General features: G+C 35.7%; 1 protein-coding gene across 3 annotated transcripts in view; it reads right to left on the reverse strand.

Moving 5' to 3' along the window:
* Positions 1-17,008, reverse strand: part of LOC105218874 (lachesin) — a 106,128-nt gene that overhangs the window by 59,892 nt on the left and 29,228 nt on the right. The gene's annotated exons all lie outside the window — the stretch shown is intronic.

The following is a 17,008-nucleotide window of genomic DNA, read 5'->3' on the forward strand; positions in this document are numbered from 1 at the left end:
TTGTCTGCAATAGGTGGTGATTTGACTGCAAAGACGGCATTCACTTGAAGCGAATCGACGATGGTGCTAATGGTTCCGCAATGACGTTTAAGGCGCGTTTAAAGTTGCCTGCGTTAGTCGTTCAGTTCGAACATGTCAACGGTTCTACGTTATTAGAATTTACAAGATTTTATCCGGACAAGGGCTGTTATTTCGACGATCTATTCTGATTGGATCGGTAAGTTTTAAGTAGAAAAACCAATCATCAGATTGATGACAGTTAACCCTGGATGGTTATACTTATTTTACATACACTAGGAAACACAGGCGATGCGTCGTCGATTAGACGACTGTATAATCGTCCAGGGTTAAATAAATTTTATTTAGTTTCCACTTCCAAAAGCTTGAAAGGTGACTTGTACCAAGATGCATCAAATATCTATACTTTAAGTCAAGTCTCTGAGTAAGAAGGGCAAGAAGGGCATGCACATAAGAGTTTCGGCGACTTTTGTTAATTCGCCTTAAGAAATTAATTTACTTACATAGAAATTTTTCGTACCGCTCTCTGGCACTTCACCGTCGCTTCCTATATTACCTGAATTTCATCGAGGTACTATAGTTGAATATAGGTTATTTTTAGATAAAAAGTGCTACACCTATACATTTCTGAAAAGTTTTATTTTGATCCCGTTGTGCCTGATATTAAAAAAAAATGCATTTAAAATATTTATAGAATTTATAATTGTTTAATATGAGATTTCACAAAAATCCTCGTTCTTATTTTTTTGTACACATGTAGAAGAAATATACCTTCATTCTCTTTTACAGCATTTTACTCGCTTAAGGTTCGCAATAAATTACCAAATGCTGTAGACTCTGATGAAGCAGAAATACTCATTGTATGTTCCGGAATCAGGAATTCTAATGGAATATAATCCAGTAGACGGTAATTCAGCATCCGTTGACACAGAGTGCTGATACAATTGTTTATTTTTTATGTTGAAGGATATTGAAAATAACTGTAAATAAGTATGAGTATGTACTCGTAATAAATGAAACGGAAACGGATGAGCGCTAAACAATGTTCCATTCGAGTATACAAATGAATACATGTACAAGTATGTAAGATGATTGTTGACAGAATGCATGATTGCAATTGAAGGTTACGGCTTCAGAGTATCTACAAACATCCATTTTCTTTTTTGACGATGTGTAATGGGAATGAAGCTCAGAAGAATACTTTACAAATACAAATACGAACGAGTGATAATAGCCAATATAGATTATATATGGCTTATGCTGCTTATGCTCACGTATATATAAACACACAATTTATACTGTACGGAAATGTACAACAGTGGTTCTTAAGAAATATTGAACGTATTCCTCTAAATTTACTACTACTTCTACCGATTTACCATATGAACATATTCGGTCTGAATACCCCTAATGCTTTCTTTTAATCCTATTTTGAAAGCAAATAAATTACAAACGAAGAGACATTTAAGTGCTTTTTCAGGGCCCGTGCATCATATTGTTATAATACGTTTTTAAATGACATGACGGAAGTGGGATATATTTAGGGTTAAAGCTTTCTAATTAATTCGGACATTCAATGCATGGTGTGCATAAATTGTCATCGGCAACACGCATAAAGTTGCAGGGTATTTCATAAAATTATTCTGTCATCCAGAGCCGTTATTGTAAAATTTGACATTTGATGAACTCTTCCATTGCCTAATTTTTGTCTTCAAAGCCAATTTTCTAAAGTGAGTTTAATAATGTTGACTCAGTTAAATGATCGGGAACTTTCGATTTCATAAAGAACTAATAGACAAACTTGCTTATGCACTGTATATACAACTGTGTTCGAAATAATAGCAGTGGTATAACCAAAAATAATGTAATTAATTTTTGTTATAGTTCATTGTTATTTTATATTATTTGCCCTTTTTAATCTTATAAGAAATATGATCTTCTTAGAAAATAACATAAATAATTTTTAATAAATAAATTTTAATTGAATTGAGCATTTTACTTCAAAAACCAATTTATTCATTATAATAAAACAAAATAAAGTTAAAAAATAATAATTAATACATAGTGGAATTACTATCGTTGGATACTATCGCTGCACATCTCCAAGGTATGAAGTACACAAAATTCCTACGTTTCTCGAGAGACAAGTGCTTTGAATTTGTTGGAGTTTTTTTCTCTACAGCTTCCTTAACCTCTGCCCAAAGATTCTTACTTGGATTAAGGTCAGATGATTGAGCCGGGTAACCCATAACCTTAAATTCATGTGATGTAAGCACATTGGTTGCCAACTTGCTGGTATTCTTGAGGTAGTTGTCATGTTGATAGATCCTTTTCTGTCGGATTTTCGACTCAGCGTATGGTAGCATAGTCGGTTCAATTATTTTCACGTATATTTTGGTATCCATGTTTTATTAAATGCAATATAACGGACCTATACCGTAGTATCACTACGTTGATTTAACACACCCATGTTACACAGCTCGGAAAACAAATAAAATTAAGATTTCATTGATGTTCTCGGGAACAAAATAAAACAATTTTCGTTTCGTCGGACTACAATATCTGCGTAATTTTTCGACTGGCCAATGCAGGTGCTTTTCAGCAAATTGAACTGTGGCCTGCACATGCCGGGGTTCTAGTAAAGGCACTTTCCTTGGTTTCCTGGCGAAAAATTTTACATCTTTTTAGCTATTGTCTTATTGTGAACGCTATAACACTAAGATTTCACCAGTCGTTAGTTTTGTTTGTAAAAATTTGCTTTTTTCGAGACAAACCCACCACGGTCCTCAGCCGTGGCCGCGAAAAATATCCATTTCGTCCCCTTGTTTCAGGATTTGGTTTACAATGTATTGCATTCAGATGCGTTTTTACATAACATCTGACGAAATCTTCAAAAAAATTATAAGATTTTTCTTCCGTCAACACTTGTTTAATGAGATTTCGTTCTCCTTAAGAAAAATGTTTGCCACGCCTTATTTTCGTAAAAGTAATGTGTTTCCAAACTTAAAGAGCGATGTATTTACTACAAAACTATTGTATCACTTGACTTCAATTTAAATTTTCGCATTTCAATCAAATGATTTCGCTTGCACTGCTATTTTTAATCACAGCAAAAAACAACTACGTTGCAGAAAAAATAACGGTACTCCATGTATATGATAACTGTATCAAATATCAATTTAAACACAGATTCCCAATGTTTAGGCCTATGTTTTTGCATAAAAAAATTACATGGCTAGAAGATTTTAAGTGTAATAATTTCACCTATTTATTTTAATTTTTATAAGCCACTGCTATTATTTCGAACACAGTTGTATGTATGTACATATATACTATATGAATAAATACACATGTTCATAGCATAAATACACAATAGGTGTTCAAAATGATTAATGAGTTTACAGTCGCTAACTAGAATGAATACTGAAGTAAAATATATTTTAAATTGTATACAGTTCGAACACATACATGCCTACATAGTCCACCCATACAATAATAATACAACCACTTAAATTAATAGGCCACCACTACTCTATCACCATGTGCAACATATGTATGTATAGATATCATCCGTTCATGATGCATTTCTATAACGAGCATCACACTACGGAAGAAGTAAACTTCGTCTCTCTATATAGTATATGCACGTATGGACAGACAATTTCAAAGATATGCTGGAACAGAGCAGAATTTAAAATACGTTAAACATTGCTCTTTATACTTAAGATAATGTTATAAACTCGCACTAAACAAGAAAAAACGTTAACTTCGGCTGTACCGAAGCTAATATACCCCTCACAGGTGCATTTCTTTCAGTTACTATGTATGTGTTTAACCAAATCTAAAGACGTAAGAAAAAGTAAGTAAAAAAAAAAAAACATTTTACTAATTCTTTTTAGCCGGGTTGTTTGCTAGAAACATTAAGGTTATATAGTTAACCGATCTGAACAATTTCTTCAGAGATTATATTATTATCTTCAGCAGTAATCCATGTCAAATTTCGTGAAGATACCACGTCAAATGCGAAAATTTTCCATACAGATTAAATTATTTCTATGAACAATAACTCACACCAAATTTCGTGAAGATATGTAGTAAAATGCGGAAGTTTTCCATACAAGCCCTTGATTCCGATATCGGCAGTTCCGACAAATGAGCAGCTTCTTGAAGAGAAAATAACATCTGCAAAATTTCAAAACGATATCTTATAAACTGAAGGACTAGTTCGTATATATACAGACAGACAGACAGACGGACATGGCTAAATCGACTTAGTTCAACATACTGATCATTTATATATATACTTTATAGGACCTCCGACGCTTCCTTCTGGGTGTTACAAACTTCGTGACAAACTTAATATACCCTGTTCAGGGTATAAAAATAAAGCTGCGGTTAGTCAGCCAGTTGCAGATTTCAATTTTTCAAATGATAAATATAATGAGAACTTCAAATCTGTGTTAATTATATAAATTAGCATTTGGTGGATGCTAAAGGATAAAATGAAGGTATATGTATCGAAATAAATTGGTAAAATATGAAGAATTATGTTATTGACTCCTAACTGAATTGAATAAATCCAACACCGTTATGCTTTTTAACACGCATGGGATAGAATCAGTAAATCATTTGATATACTTTAAAGCATGTGACGCATTCACTTGCACTAGATCGCCTTTGGTGAAGGTGCGGTGTACTGGTATCGCGTTACATAAATTCATTACATTTCAATGAAACGAACACTCACACATTTTGACAAAGTAAACAACAACGAGGATGTAGAAATGTTATAAAGCAAACAGCAAGGTACTCCTGGAAGCCAAATATTTGTGCTTACCCAGTAGAAAATATCTTGAGCAAAACTTTCGATTCCCGCTCTTGGTGTTTTCTTTATCTATCCAATATAACGGGTGTTTTTTAAGTTATGTGGTTTGGAATGTTTACTCCGGAACAACGTTTGTTGCTGATATACGGCCCCAATTTCTGCAAAAAGTACAACATCAACAAAAACACCTTTTATTATTTAGTTAAAACCTTAAGACTGATTTCACACTGCCATTATGTGAGAAAACTTGATAAGGCGAACAATTATGTTTGTTTTGGTTTACTAATTATACCAAGAATAACTTAAACTTTTTAGCTATTTTAAAACAATAAAAGTAACATGGAGAACACTGTTGCTATATAACAAAATCAGGAAGCAAGCCACAATATACTGTACACGGTACACAATAGGAAATGGCAGATGTAGTTGAAATATTTTTGAGGAGCGTCGTAATTTCACTCTTTAATATATTTGAATTTTATGGGTGCTAATTAATATAGAAATGAAGTGGTCATAGGTTGGCTATTCTGCCAACTAACACATGACTGATTTATTCGAAATTAGGTCTATCTACGTCCCCAGGTAAATATGTATGGCATAAGTTAATTTAAAAAAAAAAATCGAAAATTATACGGACTTCAAAGCAAAAATTAAAATTGCATTGCAGTAAACTAAGTTCTATACTAAAACCTATAAACTGAAATTATTAATTAATTTTAATAAACCATTACAAAATTAACAACTAAGATATATATTTTTGCCATTTTTAGACAATTGTACTAGGGAAGTTCACTGCACATTTACGTTTTTCATTTATTTATAGAGAAATTTGGTAATGTTTTTTATTTATATTTTATTAATAATTTCGCTAATCCGCTAGCACACATTTTCCCTGTTTTCTGATTTTCTACTAGGATATTACGCAAATTTATGTATGGATACGTATGTTGTTTAATTAATTTGCGTATTGTATCATCATAAGTTTAAACGCAAAATGTGGAACTACAAATATTGTATCCATTTTCACGATTATCAATATTTTTTCGCTCACACACATAAATACAGTGAACTTAGTTAGTATGCAACTAAATTTAGATACACTAGTAATTTATTGTACAAATGTTGCGCATAAGTTTATGAGCCGTTCATTTTAGTATTTAATGAAAGGACGAAAAGTCCTCATTGTTGGTATCGTGTTAGCAGTAGATAATGTGGTTATTTAGTTTCGCTACTATAAATTACTTTATATTTATTTAAATGTCAAAAATCGTATACCTGACAACTGAACTTACTGTATTCATATGACGATTTCCTAGTTTTGCATTCTTGCCTTCTTTTCTGTGAAGAATTTTGAATAACATACATAAGTAATTTAAAAGTGTAATCCCCAGAGGTACAGTGACATGTTGTGCATCTTGCCATTGAAATCGATGATCTACTATAAAAACAAACTCAGCTTCAAAAAAGTTGGTTGTATTAATTTGACGCAGTTTCAAAAGAGCTCTGACAGCACATCTTCGAGTTTATATCTGACAACTTAAGTAAAAATTAAGATATATTGATATATCTTTATACATGTACATCGACACTTATGGAAATACCATTTTTTTACCATTATACTATATATCTATTTATACTATAGAACTACAGTAAATGCGATAAATCTCTAACCAATAACATCAGAAATATTTGGAGAAATGTGGTGATTTTATATATATATATATATATTTGGCGTAGGAACCGCTTTAAGCGATTATAGCCGAATCCACCAGAGCGCGCCACTCATTCCTCCTTTTTGCTTTTTGGCGCCAACTGGAAACACCAAGTGAAGCCAGGTCACTTTGCACTTGGTCTTTCCACCGGAGTGGAGGTCGTCCTCTTCCGCGGCTTCCTCCAGCGGGTACTGCATCGAATACTTTCAGAGCTGGAGTGTTTTCTTCCATCCGTACAACATGGCCTAGCCAGCGTAGCCGCTGTCTTTTTATTCGCTGAACTATGTCATTGTCGTCGTATAAATCGTACAGCTCATCGTTCCATCGTCTGCGGTATTCGCCGTTGCCAATGTTTAGAGGACCATAAATCTTGCGCAAAACCTTTCTCTCGAAAACCACAAGAGTCGTCTCATCGGATGTTGTCATCGTCCATGCTTCAGCGCCATACATCAGGACGGGAATAATGAGCAACTTATAGAGTTTGATTTTGGTTCGTCGAGAGAGGACTTTACTTTTCAATTGCCTACTCAGTCCAAAGTAGCACCTGTTGGCAAGAGTGATTCTGCGTTGGACATTGTTGGTGTTGTTAATGCTGGTTCCCAGATAAACGAAATTATCTACAACTTCAAAGTTATGACTGTCAACAGTGACGTGGGAGCCAAGACGCGAGTGCGCTGACTGTTTGTTTGATGATAGGAGATATTTCGTCTTATCCTCATTCACCACCAGACCCATACGCTTCGCTTCTTTATCTAGTCTGGAAAACGCAGAACAAACGGCGCGGTTGTTGCTTCCGATGATATCAATATCATCGGCATACGCCAGGAGCTGTACACTTTTGTAGAAGATTGTACCCTCTCTATTTAGTTCTGCAGCTCGTATTATTTTTTCCAGCAATAGATTGAAGAAGTCGCATGATAGTGAGTCACCCTGTCTGAAGCCTCGTTTGGTGTTGCTCAACGTCAACTTACATAGCCGTATTAATTTTGCAGGGATACCAAATTCAGACATCGCGGCATAAAGGCAGCTCCTTTTCGTGCTATCGAAGGCAGCTTTAAAATCGATAAAAAGATGGTGAGTATCGATTCTTCTCTCTCGGGTCTTTTCCAAGATTTGGCGCATGGTGAATATCTGGTCCATTGTGGATTTTCCAGGTCTAAAGCCACACTGATAAGGTCCAATCAGTTCGTTGACGGTGGGCTTTAGTCTTTCACACAATACGCTCGACAAAACCTTATATGCGATATTGAGGAGACTTATACCACAGTAGTTGGCGCAGATTGTGGGATCTCCCTTCTTATGGATTGGGCAGAGCACACTAAGATTCCAATCGTCAGGCATGCTTTCTTCCGACCATATTCTACAAAGAAGCTGATGCATGCACCTTATCAGTTCTTCGCCGCCATATTTGAATAGCTCGGCCGGTAATCCATCGGCCCCCGCCGCTTTGTTGTTCTTCAAGCGGGTAATTGCTATTCGAATTTCTTCATGGTCGGGTAATGGAACATCTATTCCATCGTCATCGATTGGGGAGTCGGGTTCGCCATCTCCTGGTGTTGTACTTTCACTGCCATTGAGCAGGTCGGAGAAGTGTTCCCTCCATAATCCCAGTGTGCTCTGGACATCCGTTACCAGATTACCTTCTCGGTCCCTACATGATAATGCTCCGGTCTTGAAACCTTCTGTTAATCGCCTCATCTTTTCATAAAATTTTCGAGCATTACCCATGTCGGCCAGCTTTTCAAGCCTTTCATACTCACGCATTTCGGCCTCTTTCTTTTTACGTCTGCAAATGCGTCTCGCTTCCCTCTTCAGTTCTCGATATCTATCCCACCCCGAACGTGTTGTGGTCGATCGCAACGTTGCGAGGTAGGCAGTCTGTTTTCTCTCCACTGCGGAACGACAATTCTCATCGTACCAACTGGTTTTTTGGCGTTGTCGGAGACCAATTGTTTCGGCTGCAGCGGTATGCAATGAGTTTGAGATGCCGTTCTACAGCTCCCTTATATCGAGATGCTGATGAGTGCTCTCAGAGAGCAGGAGTGCAAGTCGAGTAGAAAATCGTTCGGCTGTCGGTTGTGATTGCAGCTTTTTGACGTCGAACCTTCCTTGTGTTTGTTGACGGGCGTTCTTTGCTGCACAGAGGCGAGTGCGTATCTTTGCTGCTACTAGATAATGGTCCGAGTCAATGTTTGGTCATCGGAGCGTACGCACGTCTAAAACACTGGAGACATGTCTTCCGTCTATCACAACGTGATCGATTTGATTGGGCGTGTTTCGATCAGGGGACAACCACGTTGCTTGATGAATTTTTTTATGCTGGAATCTGGTACTACAGACAACCATATTTCGGGCCCCAGCGAAGTCGATCATTTATATAAATGGTTTTATATATGATTTTATATATGGTAACAAAATTGAACGTAAAATATTTTCATAATTTACATCTTGTCTGATTCCAAAAATTGTTCAGGTAGTACTGTAGTTCACATTATCTCCAATCTCACATTTATCGATTATCATCCGATTACACATGTTTGCAAACCTCTTACTGATATTGATTATCCCTGACATATTCTATTGAATCTACACAGCTTAAAACTTCTACCCGTTAATCAGGTCTCATAGAAATATAATTTGCTTAGTTGACTTTCCACTCTGCTTTACTCGATCATTCAATCATTATCCTTAAAATTTCACCATTAATAGAAAGAGATAACCAAATACGAGGGCTGCTATATATATTTCTGGCCTAGGCAACACTAAGTGTTGCCAGGTGCAATCTGACATTTCCATTGGAAAGTTTGACATTTTTTAGCATAACATCACTCAGAACGTTTTGTCATTTAATCGTGAATTGTTTTATTTACAGGGAATTAAAAAATTCATCTCGGCCAAAAAATGGAATTAACTCGTGAACATTTTCGTGCGATCATTTTTCAAAACTTTCGATGTGGATTATCGCGACAAGAGTGCATCGATGAACTAAAATCTTTGTATGGCTATGAAGCACCATCCTATAGCACTGTGAAAAACTGGTACAACGAATTCAATCGTGGCCGCCGCTCGCTCAAAGACGAATTCCGTGAAAGTCGTCCAAAAACAGCCGTTGTGCCAGAAAACATCGATGCGGTACGTGAACTGATAACAAGACCGTCATGGAACATACCTTCAGATAGAGGCATGCCTATGCATTTCTCCCACCAGCATACATTCGATATTGCATGAACACCTGGCCGTAAAAAAGGTTTGTTCTCGTTGGATCCCCCACAATTTGACAATCGCTCAAAAAAAAGACTCAAAAAAGTGCTTCGAGAATTGGTTTGAGCGCATGCAAAAGCGTATAAATCTTGATGGAGAATATTTTAATAATTTACAATAAAACCATTTTCGTTGATAAATATTCCTATTTTCATTATTAGGCCAGAAATATATATAGCAGCCCTCGTTTGTTCTTCAATCGACAACATTCCAACACCTGGTAACTCTACACAATAGTGAACACATAAAAAATGTAATGACATATTTCGAATTCAATAAAATTTCTCAACAGCCAAATACACTCCACGTCATCAGGTTAGCGCACCTTCACCAGACTAATATAATTGCTTCTAATTTTGTTGTTCTTAATTTAAAGCTACTTTGCTTTTTTTCATTTTTTCTTCTATGTATGAACAGTTTCTGATTAAAAGAGCAAGTCATAAAAATGTCAAGTTATATAATTTTTTTTATATTAGCCTTATTTTTAGCCGAAAAGTGTACTTTATTTTTGGTTATCAGATTAACACACCCAATTTGTTTTCTATTTATCTTCGGAGTTTGGACAGTTATGATACCAAATTTTTTGTACTGCTCAAAAGCTCTGTTTTATTTAATATGGTTGAAGAGAAGTCAATATCCGAAGCTTAGAGAAGTTACAGCTTTCGATAACTGATATATCAAAAAAAAAATCCGTTAGAATTCAAAAAGTTCGATGAAATTTTTTAGGTTATAAGTGGGGATACGGATAAAATAACAAAGACAGTAACAATAAAGTATTTTTCGTTGCTGATAGTTGAACAATTTCAAGAGAAGCATTAAATTTTCATCAATCGACAGTCAAGATCAGGGCAACTAGTGGTGCTAAAGCGAGCTTATCTCCTATATAATGGGTTATAAATTATGTTCCATACGTAAAAATATATTGAAACTAAAGAAAAAATTACCCCTTAACGATGACTTAAGAGGTACATGATTACATTTTGTTTAGGTGCAGAGAGATGGAAGTCTAATTGGCACTATGCTGTTTTTTCGGACGAAAAGAAGTCTTATTTGGATGAATCCGAAGTGTATAATTATTATTTCCATGATGTTCGGTCGGAGGAACGTCGGCTGGTATGGCTACATAGTCGTGAGGTGATGTGATTGATCGGGGAGCCATTTAAATCAATAATTTTTCTATTGATTTCGTAAAAAATTATTTAAAAACATTGAAGAAAGATAAAATTAAAATTCTTGTTTTATTTAGTAGAAAATGGATTAATTAATAATCACCAAGAATTTCACATTTGTAGCTTTTTTAGTTTTGATAGAAATTAACTAAACTATTCGATCCAGAGGTGTGCTAATCTGATGACGCGCAGTGTATGTAGTTAATGAGTAAGTTGCCGTAATTGTGACAAGTTGGCAAAGGGGACCAAGTAATATCGAATGAAACGCAGAGAGGTAATTTGCAATTTGTAATGAAAGGGTGAAAATTGCAAATTACATTTTAATTAGGGTAATTATGTGGGACATTTTGATAAATTACAAATAATACAATGAGTGCAAATGAATTTAATTAAATTATTTACAAATGCATATATACATACATACAAGTTCAAAAGAATTTCATTCTCTGAGTAAAAAGATTATTTGATGCCGATTATTTTAAAGTATTTAAATTAGCGATATGTTTAATTGACACCATTGAGTTTAAACTTACATAGATTTTATTTATAAATATTAACTTTCCAATTATGGCCATGAGCACGCTGTATGTGTGCTCAAAGCTAATTAAGCACAGTCTTAGGTCATTATCGTTAGCGTCAAGCTATTTCACTATTAGACTCGTGTGGGTGCCGAGAACTACAGAGTGGATGAGCTCGCAAGAAGGGGCAACCGCCGTCCTATTTCACTATACTGGGAACGAGTCTGCGCTCCGTTGCCCTCTTGTGCTCTAGCACTGGATCACTGGACCTCTCGCCAGCTTGGTAAGCGTTGGCTAATAACCGGTTGCCCAGAGTGTAGCACAGAGGACAGCGGAATTACGTGCACCAAAAATGTTAACCTTTCAGCAATAGTGGGAGTACACACCGGACACTGCTGAATAGGCATACGTGCGATGAGGCTAGGAATCCTGCCGGACGCAAACAGCCATAGCTATACTGAGGAAGACGAGGTGGAAAAAACAGTCATTTCCTTCTTCTACTACAGACAGTCGGGTGTCAGGTATTTAAAGCTGCTGCGGTGCTAGGGTATACATACGTATATGTTTGTATATATATCTTGAAATCGTAATAACGGCATTCACTCAAGTGTCAATTTATTTATTAGATTTTTGGCAGCCGTAATTGAACAGGCCGACACGATTGAATTTATTGGCCAGCTCTTAACGCTTAACTTAAGCAGCAACTCAGTGAAAGAAAAAGAACTATTACTCAGATTGCTTTTGTTTGTTCTATTTATCATACCCGGACATTTCTACGTATTTTTGTTTTTGTGTCTCAATTTTTCGTAAGACGTTTGCCGATGGTCTCCATCTGCTGAATGTTCCAATGAAATAAATGACCAAACTACATATGTTACATGCCCATTGTAACTAAAAATATTATTATCCCCATTGCAATGTTGCGGCATCGCAACGTCTATGGCTATCCCATGTAATGAGTTTCCGTCTAAGATGAAAGAAATTGAAACAAGTCGATTTTTATTTTGATAATTCCAATCACGTCTCCTTATGTGAGTATACCAATGAATATGTGAGTCTTTCCGAAGCCGAAGGGTCGAAAAGAAAACATCCACTAACGGTTGTGGTTGTAGTTGCTGTGGAGTATACATAGGTACGAAGATCAGAATAGAAGAAATGTGTCACAGCCAAAAAGAATATAAAACGGAACTGCAAAAACGACCAAAAATTTGCACTTTATCAGCAACATCAATGGGCAGCAAAGTGCAGAGCCAGAGGCAAATAAAGGTTATAATAGAACTCTGGCAGCAATTTGCAACTATAACAAAAATATCCGCATTTTTCAACACTAGCGAACGATTGTGCGCGTAAGTATGAAGGACCACTTCTAAAATCAAGTTTCCTCTATAATTAAAACAAGTAAGGAAGGGCTAAGTTCGGGTGTAACCGAACATTTTATACTCTCGCAATTTATTTATTTAACTTTATTAATATTATATAATACACAATTTGACCCACATATTCGTCATATATATTGTATAAAGTCTATTGTAGAAGTACCGAGGTCCTCATGTTCGATATATGGGGCCTTGACAACCTATGGTCCGATTTCGGTGATTTTTAGAATGGGGCTGCCACACTATAAACGTAGTATTTGTGCAAAGTTCTGCATCGATATCTTCACTAGTGCTTACTTTATATATTGTAAAGTAAACGATTCAGATCGTCTTCAAAGATCTGGTATATAGGAAGTAGCGATTTGGCCTATTTTCACAACATATCATTGGGATGTAAGGAAACTATTACAAACCAAATTTCATTGAAATCGGTCGAGTAGCTCCTGAGATATGGTTTTTGACCCATAAGTGGGCGACGCCACGCCCGTTTTCCATTTTGTAAAAAAATCTGAGTGTAGCTTCTATCTGCCATTTCCTATGTGAAATTTAGTGTTCCTGACGTTTTTGGTAGGTGAGCTAACCCACTTTTAGTAATTTTCAACCTAACCTTTGTATGGAAGGGGGGCGTGGTTATTATCCGATTTCTGTCATTTTTGGACTGTATAAGGAAATGGCTAAAAAAACGACTGCAGAAAGTTTGGTTTATATAGCTTTATTGGTTTGCGAGATATATACAAAAAACCTATTTGGAGGCGGGGCCACGCCCACTTTCCCAAAAAAATTACATCCAAATATGCCTCTTCATAGTGCGATCCTTCATACCAAATTTTATTTCCATAGCTTTATTTATCGCTTAGTTATGGCACTTTATGTGCTTTCGGTTTTCGCCATTTTGTGGGCGTGGTAGTGGTCCGATTTTGCTGATTCGAACTTAACCTTCTTATTGTGCCAAGGAACACGTGTTCCAAGTTTCATTAAGATATCTCAATTTGTACTCAAGTTACAGCTTGCACGGACGGACGGACAGACGGACAGACAGACAGACATCCGAATTTGAACTTTTCTCGTCACCCTGATCATTTTGATATATATATCCCTATATCTAACTCGTTTAGTTTTAGGACTTACAACCAACCGTTATGTGGACAAAACTATAATACTCTCGTAGCAACTTTACAGAAAATCCGTTGACAATTCTGACAAAATTTTGACATTAATAAAGAATCTAAAAGCTATCTTGTAAATATAATAATTGAATGTATACGGTTCAGTTACTTTCCTAAGGTATGGAAAAAGGCTAAAATCATAGCAATTAAAAAAGCTAAAGCTACCACCAAACGCCCCATATTCTTAGATTAGATTTTATAGTGAGGATTGCACCGCGACCTAAGGTCTATTGTGCCCCATATTCTTACCGTCTCATATGTTCATTCCCTACAGTTAGTAAAATCCTGGAAACGTTAATTAATAAAATAACAGCATTCATTGAAAACAATGGTGTTCTTCCTAACCAAACAGTTCGGTTTTAGAAATGATCATAATATAGTTTACGCCCTGGTTAGAATAAGAAAAGTCATACAAAGCAATTTTACAAAGAACCAATCTACATGAAAGGCAGTAATGGACATCAAAGTTGCTTTGGATTCAGTGTGGCATGATGTACTCCTTAATTAAAAGAAAAAAATTAACTTTCCAAATGAACTAATTACAATCGTTCCAAACATTTAAAAAACCGTAGTTTTCAGTACATATGCATTGGTATTAGTCAGTTCCCATATCTCGAGATCCCAGCTGGATGTCCTCAAAATACTGGCTTACCACCTACGTTGTACAATATCCTTACAGCTGATTTCTCCTAATTAAACGAATGCAATTCATCAATATTTGCTGATGATACTGCTATCCTAAGTTCTTGAGAACTTTCTGTTTCACTACTAATTTACAATCAGCTCTTAACACATTGTTCAACTATTTTTATACTCTCGCTACAAAGTTGCTAAGATAGTATACTAGTTTTGTTCACATAACGGTTGTTTGTAACACCAAAAACTAAAAGAGATAGATATAGAGTCATTTATACCAAAGTGATCAGGGTGACGAGTAGATTTGAAATCCGGATGTCCGTCTGTGCAAGCTGTAACTTGAGTAAAAATTGTGATATCTTGATGAAACTTGGAACCCGTGTTTCTTGGCACCAAGGTTGCTTTCGAAGATGGGCGAAATCGGACCATTGCCACGCCCACAAAATGGCAAACGGAAAACACATAATGTGTCGTAACTAAGTCATAAAGCTATGAAAGTAAAATTTGGAACAAAGTATTTTGTACATATCTCGTAAACTTCTAGAGCTATGTATATCAACCAAACTCCATAGAGTCGTTTCTTTTAGGTACTACCTTATCCAGTCCAAAAATGGAGAAAATCAGATTATAACCACGCCTACCTCCCATACAAAGGTTATGTTGAAAACTGCTAAAAATGAAACGAAACTACTCAACCAATTTCAATGAAATTTAATTTGCGATATTTTCCTTGGATCCCAATGATATGTTGTAAAAATAGGCTAAATCGGCTAAATGCTATATTTATAGTGTGGCATCGCTCTTCTAAAAATCGTCGACCATAAGTTTTCAATGCCCCATATATCGAACATGAGGACCTCAGTGCTTCTAATATTTTTTTTACCGAAAATGTAGATAAGTGTGTTATATTAATAAAATTAAATAAATAAATTGCGAGAGTATAAAATGTTCGGTTACACCCGAACTTAGCCCTTCCATACTTGTTCTAAATGGATATTACAAACCCTCAGAAAACACAGGCTATTTTTCGGTAGAAAATGAAAAGCATGTTACTTGCCCCAAAGCTGCATTGTACTGAGCAATATCACTGTTCCTTGGGATGATACGTTAGAATATTTTGGTGTTATTCCGGACACAAAACTAATTTAGAAAAAAAACATATTTCGTACATTCTTAACAAAATTTAAAATATTAATTAGAATAGAGTAGAATAGAACTCTTCTTGACTGGAGTAGACACCGCTTGCGCGGTTATAGCCGAGTCCACAACAGCGCGCCACGCATCTCTCCTTTTGGCAGTTTAGCGCCAATTGGTAATACCAAGTGAAGACGGGTCCTTCCATCGGAGTGGAGGCCTCCCTCTTCCTCGGCTTCCACCAGCGGGTACTACATCGAACACTTTCAGAGCTGGAGCAGTTTCGTCCATACGAACAACATGACCTAGCCAGCGTAGCCGCTGTCTTTTTATTCGCTGGACTATGTCTCTGTCGTCGAATAACACATACAGCTCATCATTCCATCTTCTGCGGTTTTCGCCGTTGCCAATGTTTAAGGGACCATAAATCTTCCGCAAAACCTTTCTCTTGAAAACTCCTAGTGCCGTCTTATCGGATGTTGATATCGTCCACGCTTCAGCACCATAAAGTAGGACGGGAATGATGAGAAACTTGTAGAGTTTAGTTTAGAACAAACTGTTAAAAATGATTTTGAACTTCACTAACTCGAATCACCATAATCCCCAAAAAAGCTTCGAGTCAGAGAAATTTTCATTAAAACATATATTTTCAAAAAGCTGTAAAATATAGATTTACCCACAGTTTTATTTATTTATTTCACAAAAAGTTGTATTTAAATACATTAAATCATGTATATTATATTTTTTATTCGTCTCCATACGAACATAGGGACTCCTTTACAATTGTTCCTTGATAGCAAAATTTTAAATTTTGTATTAAGCCATGGTCGAAAAGTTCGATTTTTGGAAGGAATTTTGTATGAAATTTGACTTATATTGCCAATTTAAGAGTTCGAGTTAAGGTGAACTTCGAGTTAGAGAAGTTTGAGTTATGGAAGCAAATTTGTATGAAATTTGATTTCCAAACGCTATTGCCAATTCAAAAGTTCTAGCTATGGAGATCTTCGACTTAAAGAAGTACGAGTTATGGAAGTTGCACTGTATATTACTTCCAATTAAATCGTTTATATTACAAAGAACCATTACTTTTGTTTGCTAGGTTCAAATAATTCTTTATATATATAACTTGCAATCTATACTACTATTATAAAGAGGGAAGATTTGTATGTATGTTTGTAATGAATAAACTCAAA

Source organism: Zeugodacus cucurbitae, chromosome 3 (genome assembly GCF_028554725.1).
Source record: "Zeugodacus cucurbitae isolate PBARC_wt_2022May chromosome 3, idZeuCucr1.2, whole genome shotgun sequence".
Classification (NCBI taxonomy): Eukaryota; Metazoa; Arthropoda; class Insecta; order Diptera; family Tephritidae; genus Zeugodacus; species Zeugodacus cucurbitae.